Source organism: Ursus arctos, unplaced genomic scaffold (assembly GCF_023065955.2).
Source record: "Ursus arctos isolate Adak ecotype North America unplaced genomic scaffold, UrsArc2.0 scaffold_12, whole genome shotgun sequence".
Taxonomy (NCBI): Eukaryota; Metazoa; Chordata; class Mammalia; order Carnivora; family Ursidae; genus Ursus; species Ursus arctos.
Window position 1 is genome coordinate 14,565,099 of NW_026622786.1, and position 8,684 is coordinate 14,573,782.

An 8,684-nucleotide genomic window follows, 5' to 3' on the forward strand; every position below is an offset into this window, starting at 1 on the left:
GTAAAAAGAATGGAAAACGTGCATGAAGAGATGGGGAATTTCAGCAGAGACATGTAAATTATGGGAAATAAAAAAAATTCTAGAATTGAATATGATAGGATTACACATAGAGTAAATGGTTTAATAAACTTGGAAGACAGGACAATTGAAAGTAAAAAAGAAAAAGTGAAAATAAAAAGTATAGAGTATTTGAGTTTTGTAGGCAAAATCAAATGGCTTTGCATCTTGTAATTGGGTTTCTGAAGGTGAAGATAAAGAGAATGGTACAGAAGAAATGTTTGAAGAGGTGATATTGACTGAGAACATATCCACAATTGTTGGAAATTAACACAGAAAACCAAAATCCGAAGTGAGATTTCGAAAATGGTAAAAATTGAAAAATACCTAGCAAGATAATATACTGCCTTGAATAATATTTCCCAAAAAGTCATGTCCATCTTGAACTTTAGAATGTGACCTTATTTGGAAATAGGGTATTTGCAGATATAATTAGATATGAGATCATAATAAATCCAATGACTTGGTGTCCTTAAAAGAAGACCATAGAGAACAAAGGCAGAGATTGGAGTAATGCATCCTCAAGCCAAAGATGGCCAGCAACCAGAAATTGTTAAGGGGGAGGAATAATCCTCTCCTACAGCCTTTAAAAGGAGCCTTGATTTTTTATTTCTGTCTTCCAGAAATGTGAGAGAATACATCTCTGTGGTTTCAATCCACTCAGTTTATGGTAATTTGTTATGGCAGCCTAGGAAACAAAAACCTGATCAAGTGAGAAAGAGAAAACACAAATTACTAATATCAAGAATGAAAAGGAAGATATCACTACATAGTTTGTTGGACATTAAAGGTAATAAGAGCAGTTATGGATAACTTTATACCAATAAATTCAACTACTCAGATGAAATGGACAAATTGCCGTTTAACCCATAGCTTGTCAAAAATGATACAAGAAGGGGCGCCTGGGTGGCACAGCGGTTAATCGTCTGCCTTCGGCTCAGGGCGTGATCCCGGTGTTACCGGATCGAGTCCCACATCAGGCTCTTCCGCTATGAGCCTGCTTCTTCCTCTCCCACTCCCCCTGCTTGTGTTCCCTCTCTCGCTGGCTGTCTCTCTCTGTCGAATAAATAAATAAAATCTTAAAAAAAAAAAATGATACAAGAAGAAAAAGTCTGAAAACATTTCCATACTTATTAAAGTATTGAATTTGTCATTACATATCTTTACAGTAGGAATTCCAAGCCCTGATTAATTCACTGGTGAATTTTGCTAAATCAGTTAAAAATGTATTTAGTTAAAAATTAAATTATATTTAAATAAAAATAACACTGAATTCTACATAAACTCTTTTGAGAAATAAAGAGGACTTTTCAAGTTGTTTTATGAGGCTGGCATGACTCTAGTAACAAAACTTGACAAATACGAGAAAAGAAAAAGATTAATATCCCTCATGAATACAGATGCAAAAATACTTTAAATAGTAGGAAACAGAACTTAACAATGAAAAAAATGATATAGCATGACCAAGTTGGGTTTATCCCAGCAATATAAATCACCAAATTAACACAAAGGGGAAATGACAGTAATGAAAATAATTGGACAAAATTAAACACTCAAGATGAAAAACTCCCAGCAAACCAAAAATAGAAGAGAATTTTTACCGTTCCATAAGGACATCAATGAAAATCTAACAGCTAATATCTTGTTTAATGGTTTAATATTAAATCCTTTTCCCCAGAATTGGAAAGGACGCAAAGATATCTGTCCTTGCCCCTTCTATAGAAAAAGAAAAGAGTAATGGAGGATTTGAGAAACAAAAAATATATTGCCTACAGAAAACCAACAGAAAAATGACAAGCAACTCATTCGTATAAGGCCATTGTTATCCTTCTATTCAACATTGCAATAGAAGCCCTTGTTGGTACAATAGGCAAGAAAAAGAAATAAAAAACAAAGATTAAGAAAAAAAGGGAAAGGAATTGTGTATTTATAAAAATTATATGAAATTTTCAAAACTAGTTTTGGATGAATAAGTGAATTTAGAAAAGTTATAGAATGATGATAAACTGATAAATGATGACAATTCTAGATTAACAATGAACACTTGAAAACTGAATATGATCTATAGTATAAAATAGTCATATACCTAGGAACAAATCTAATTACATACGTATGAGAGCTTTATACTGAAAGGTACAAAAGTTGCTGTGAATAATGTAAAAATGCCTAAATAAATGGAAAGGTATGTCACATCCCTATGTTGGAAGACTCAATATTAAGATGCCAATCTCTACTTGATCTGTGGACTCAATGTAACCCCTAACAAAACCCCAGCAGGATATTTTGAGGAAATTGACAAGCTCATTGTACAATTTGGAAATTTACAGCATCTAGAATAGCAAAAACAATCTTGAAAAAATTGGAGGACTTAACATTACACTATCCAACTTCAAGATGTATTCTAATTAAAATAAACAGGGCAATGTAGTGTTGACATATGGATAGACAAATACACCTTGGAACATAATACAGTCCTAATACGGACCACACATTACACAGTCAATTGATTTTCAACCAGAGTCAAGAAAATTCAACGAGAAAAGGAAAGTCTTCAACAACTGATGATTTTACAAATTAGACCATCCAAATGGAAAACAATGACTCAACCTTTACCTAGTCCTAAATAGACATTTTGAGGTGTTTCATGGACTTAGAGGAAAGAGCCCAAATCATAAAGCTTCTACATGAAAACCTTATAAGGATATATTTGTGACATTGGGGAATGCAAAATTTTCTTAGAAACATAAAATGATACAGAGGACTTTTTCAAAATTTAAGATTTCTGTTCATCAAAAGATACCTAAGAATCTAAATAGGCAAACACAGACTGGGTGAACATATTCACAGTACGTACATTTTATAAAAAACTTGTTTGCAGAATATATAAAGAACATGAACAAATACAAAATAAAATGAACCATCCAGATATTTTCAGATATGCAAAGGATCTGAACAGATACTTCACAAAAGAAGAAACATGAATGGACAAACTGCACATGAAAAGAAGCACAACATGGAGTAATGGAAATAAGTGCCAGAATCAGATGTCATACCCACTAGTGGCTTAAACAACAGTTGTTGTGTGTGTGTGTTTTGTTTTGTTTGTTTGTTTTACAGTTCTGGAGGCTAGAAGTCCATGATCAAAATGTCAGCAGGTTTTGTTTCCTCTGAGGCACCTGCTTGGCTTCCAGATAATTGCCTTCTTGCTGTGTCTTCACACATGTCCTCGTGTGTATGCACATGTGTCTCTTAATGTGTCCAAATTTCCTTATAAGGACACCAATCAGATTAGATTAGGGGCCACCCTAATGGCTTCTTTGTAACTCAATTACCTCTTTAAAGCCCTGTCTCCCAAAACAGTTTTATTCTGAGCAACCAAGGATTAAGACTTCATCATATGAATATTGGGAATGAATACACAATCCAGTCCCTAGCAGTCCACCCTCTGGGCCACCAAAATTCATGTACTTATATGCAAAATACATTCATCCTCATCAAAACACCTCAGAAGTCTTGGCCAATTTCATCATCAACTCTAAATCCCAAATCTCATCTAAGTATCATCTAAATCAAATGTGAGCAAGACTTGAAGTATGATTCATCCTGAGGCAAAATTCTCCAGTTGTGAAACTATGAAAGCCATATAAGTTATCTGCTTCCAAAATACAATGATGGAAGAAGAGACATTGGTTAGACATTTCCATTTCAAAAGGGAGAAATCAGAATGAAGAGAGGAGTCATGGTCTCATGTGAGTTCAAAATCTAGGAGGGAACATTTCACTAGATTTTAAGACTGGAGAATAATCCTCTTTAGCTCAGTGCTGTGTCTTCCAGGCCCCTTGGGGAATAATCCCACCTTCTTAGCCTGCTAGGGTGGTAGTGTGTTGCCCCTGAGGCCCTGGACGGCAGTCTTTCCTTTACAGCCCTGGGCAGCAATCTCGCCTACTGAAAACCAGGAGGTGGTGCTGCCTCTAGAATCAAAGGAAACAAAGACTTCAAGAGGAAACAAAGCCTTGACCCGTGGACCTGTGCCTTATCCCATAGTAGCAGTGGCAATCTTACTGATCTCTGAATACCTTCAGGGTCATTCGTCCCTTTTCTTGAAGTATAAAACATGTTCACAGGTGGATAGTTCTGAGATCCAATTCTGTAGTATCCCAGAAGTCTGATAGCCTGCCTTTATATTTTCCCATCTCTGTGCCTTTCAGTCCAAGCTAGTGATGTTCTGCTGGTATAACCCCATCTCTCTATTCCTAGCTACTGCTGAGACAGCTGATTGGATCTATGAGTAACATCCTGTCTTAGTCCATTCAGGCTGCTGTAACAATACTATAAATATGGTGGTTTATAAATAAAACATTATTTCTCACAGTTCTAGAGACTAAGCCCAAATCAAAGTGCCAGCAGTTTTGGTGTCTGGTGAGGGCCCTCTTCCTGGTTAATGGATTTTTTTTCCCCCTGTATCCTTACACGGAGGAAGGAGAAAGGGAGCTCTTTTGGGTCTCATTTTTAGAAGGGCACTAATCCCATTATGAGGCCTCCATCCTCATGACCTAATCACTTTTCAAAGGCCCTACCTCTAAATACCATCATATTGGGGAATAGGTTTCAACATTTGAATTTTGAGGGATACAAACACTTGTACTCTCTTTATCAAATGAGTGTTTAGCTATACCCTTAGTGTTATCTCAAAACATGATTTCTTGATTTTTGTAATATGGAGGGGCTGGGAATATTCCAAATCATCAAATTTAGGGGAGGGGCAGAGGGAGATGGAGAGAGAGAATCTTAAGCTGGCTCCATGCTCAGTGAACAGCCCAACGTGGGGGTTGATGTCACAAACACTGAGATCATGACCTGAGCTGAAATCTAGTCAGAAACTTCACCAACTGAGCCACCCAGGTGCTCCACAACTCCATCTTCTTTCTTCTTTTCTTTTCTTTTCTTTTCCTTTCCTTTCTTTTCTTTTTTCTTTTTTCTTTTGTTATTTAAATTCAATTAGCATATAGTGTATTATTAGTTTCAGAGGCAGAGTTCAGTGATTCATCAATTGTATATAACATATTGTGCTCATTACATCATGTGCCTTCCTTAATGCCTGTCACCCAGTTACCCTATCCCTCTTCTTCCTCCCCTCCAGCAACCCTCAGTTTGTTTCCGATGGTTAAGAGTCTCTTATGGTTTTTCTCCCTCTGATTTTGTCTTATTTTCCCCTCCCTTCCTCTATGCTCCTCTGTTTTGTTTTTTCTTTTTGTTTTTTAAATTCCACATATGACAACTCCATCTTCTGTTATCTCTCTCCTCTGATATTTTACCATAAGTAGTAAGTAGGAACGGGCCACTTTAGCAGCACTTTGCTTAGGAATCTTCTTGGTTAGGGGCACCTGGGTGGCTTAGTTAAGCATCCAACTCTTGATCTCAGCTCAGGTCTTGATCTCAGGGTTGTGAGTTTGAGCCCCGCATTGGGCTCCACCCTGGGCATGGACCCTACTTTAAAAAAAGAGAGAGAGATCTCAGTTAAGTATTCAATTTCATCACTTACAAATTCTACCTCCCACAGAACAGTAGAAAACAATCCAGGCAGGTTCTTTGTCACTTTTTAACAAGGATCACCTTTCCTCCAGTGCACAACACATTTCCCATTTCCACTGGAGGCCTCCTTAGAAGCACCTTTAAGATCCGTATTAACTGCCAGTTATCTCTTCAAAACAGTGTAGGCTTTTTCTAACATGCACTCAAAGTTCTTCCAGCCTCTAGTCATTAGTTAGTTCCAAAGCCACTTTTTTAGATATTGTTTTGGCAACATCCCACTTTTTGGGATTAAAATCTGTATAATTTTGTTAGGGCTCCCATAACAAAATACCACAGATGGACATCATGCAGAGTATCTTCTTTGACCACAATGGGATGACGTTAGAGGTTAATAACAGAAGAAAACCAGAAAATTTACAAATTCCTGGAAAGTTAACAACATAATATTTAAAAATGGGTCAAAGAAGAAATCACAAGGACATTTAGAAAAATGTAGGGATGAATGAAAACAAAGGCAAAAAACACCAAAACTTATGGGACACAGGAAAAGAAGTGCTAAAGGGGAAATTTATAGCTATAAATGCTTACATTAGAAAATGTAATAAAATACATTATCACAAAGTACTTCAACAACCTAATTTATAATTTAAAGAAGAAACTAAACCCAAAAAAGTAGCAAAAAGAAGGAAATAATAGAGACTTTACAGGAGATTAGCAAAATAGAGCATATGTAAACTAATAGGGAAAAATCAATGAAAAAAAATTGGTGTTTTGAAAAAGTCTGCAAAACTGATAAACCATTACCTAGCTGGACTAAGAAAAAGGGGAGAAGATTCAAATTACTAAAATCAAAAATGAAAGTGGGAACATTCCAATTGATTCTACAGAAATAAATAGGATTGTGAGTACTGTGAATAACTGTATGCCAACAACTTGACTAACCTATATGAAATGAACAAATTCCTAGAAATTCAAAATCTACCAAAACTAAATCATGAAGAGATAGAAAAAATGCATAGACCAAAAATCCTAAGGAGAGTATATCAATAATAAAAAAATCTTCAAAGAAAGAATACCCCTGTACCTGATGGATTCATGGTGAATTCTGCCAAGCACTTAAAGATCTAATACAACCCTTCTCAGACTTCCAAAAAGTGAGGGGTACATTTCCTAACTTATTCTAAAGGCCAGCATTACCCTTTAACCAAAGAAACTACAAGAAAATTATTGATGAATATCCCTTATGAACATCAAAACAAAAATTCTCAACAAAACACAAGGAAACAGAATTTGGCAGTATATTTGAATGATTAGACAACCTGAGCATCAAAATTTATTCCTTGAATGCAAGGATGGTTCAACATACAAAAATTGATCAATGTAGGGGCACCTGGGTGGCTTACTTGGTTAAGTGTCTGACTCTTGATTTCAGCTCAGGTCATGATCTCAGGGTCCTGTGATCGAGCCTGGGATCGGGCTTGATGCTCAGCAGGAATCTGCTTGGGATTCTCTCTCCACCCTCACTCCACCTTTCCCACCCCTCTAAAAAATATGCTAACTGAACAATCTGAAAAGGAAATTACAACAATTTTATTTAAAATTGCATGAAAAAGAATAAAACACTTAGGAATTAATTTAACCAAGGTGGTAGACAACTTGTATGATGAAAACTACAAGACACGCTGAAAGAGATGAAAGGAAACACGAATAAATGGAAATACATGCTATGTTCCTGGATTGGAAGACTTAATATTGTTAAAATGCCAGTACCACACAAAGTTATCTACAGATTCAGTGTAATTCTTATCAAAACTCCAATGAGATTTTTTTCAGAAATAGAAAAATGTATCTTGCAATTCACGTGGAATCTCTTGACCCTGCATAATCAAAAGAATCCTGAAAAATAAAAAAGCTGGAGGACTCACACTTCCTGATTATAAAACTTACTACAAAGCTACAGGAACCAAAACTGTGTGGTATTGGCATAAATACAGACTTATAGACCTGTAGAATAGAATAGAGAGCCCAGAAATAAATATTATATAAAGATACATATGGCCAAGTGATTTTTTTCCTCCAAGGTTTTATTTAAATTCCAGCTAGTTTACATACAGTGCAATTATTAATTTCAGGTGTATAATTTAGTGATTCATCACTCACGTACAATAGCTGGTGCTCATCATGACAAGTGCCCGCCCCAGTCACATCACCTACTTACCCATCTCCCCACCAACCTCCCCTCCAGTAACCCTGTAGTCAAGAGTCTGTTTCCTGGTATGCCTCTGTCTCTCTTCCCCCACACCCCACTAATGTTCATCTGTTTTGTTTCTTAAATTATACATACGAGTGAAATCATATGGTATTTGTCTTTCTCTGACTGACTTATTTTGCTTGACATAATATTCTCCTGCTCCATCCATGTTGTTGCAAATAGCAAGATTTCATTCTTTTTATGGCTGAATAATGTTCCATTGTGTGTGTGTGTGTGTGTGTGTGTGTGTGTGTGTGTATGCCACATCTTCTTTATCCATCCATCAATGGACATCTGGCCTCTTTCCATAATTTCGCTATTGTTGATAATGCTGCTATAAATATCAGGGTGCATGTGCCCCTTTGAATCACTATTTTTGTTTGCTTTGGATAAATACCTACTACTGCAATTGCTGAGTCATTGGGTAGTTCTATTTTTAAGTTTTTGAGGAACCTCCATACTGTTTTCTGGAGTGGTTGCACCAGTTTGCATTCCCACCAACAGGGTGAGAGGGTTCCCCTTTCTCTGCATCCTTGCCAACATCTGTTGTTTCCTGAGTTGTTAATTTTAGCCATTCCCACCAGTGTGAGGTGGTATCTCATTGTGGTTTTCATCTGTAGTTCCCTGATGGTGGGTGGTGAGCATTTTTTCATGTGTCTGTTAGCTATTTTTATGTCTTTGGAGAAATGTCTGTTCATGTCTTCCACCTGTTTTTTGACTGGATTTTTTGTTTTTTGGGGTGTTGAATTTGATAAGTTCTTTATAGATTTTGGATACTAGTTCTTTATCCGATATGTCATTTACAAATATCTTCTCCCATTTTGTAGGTCGCCTTTTAGCTTTG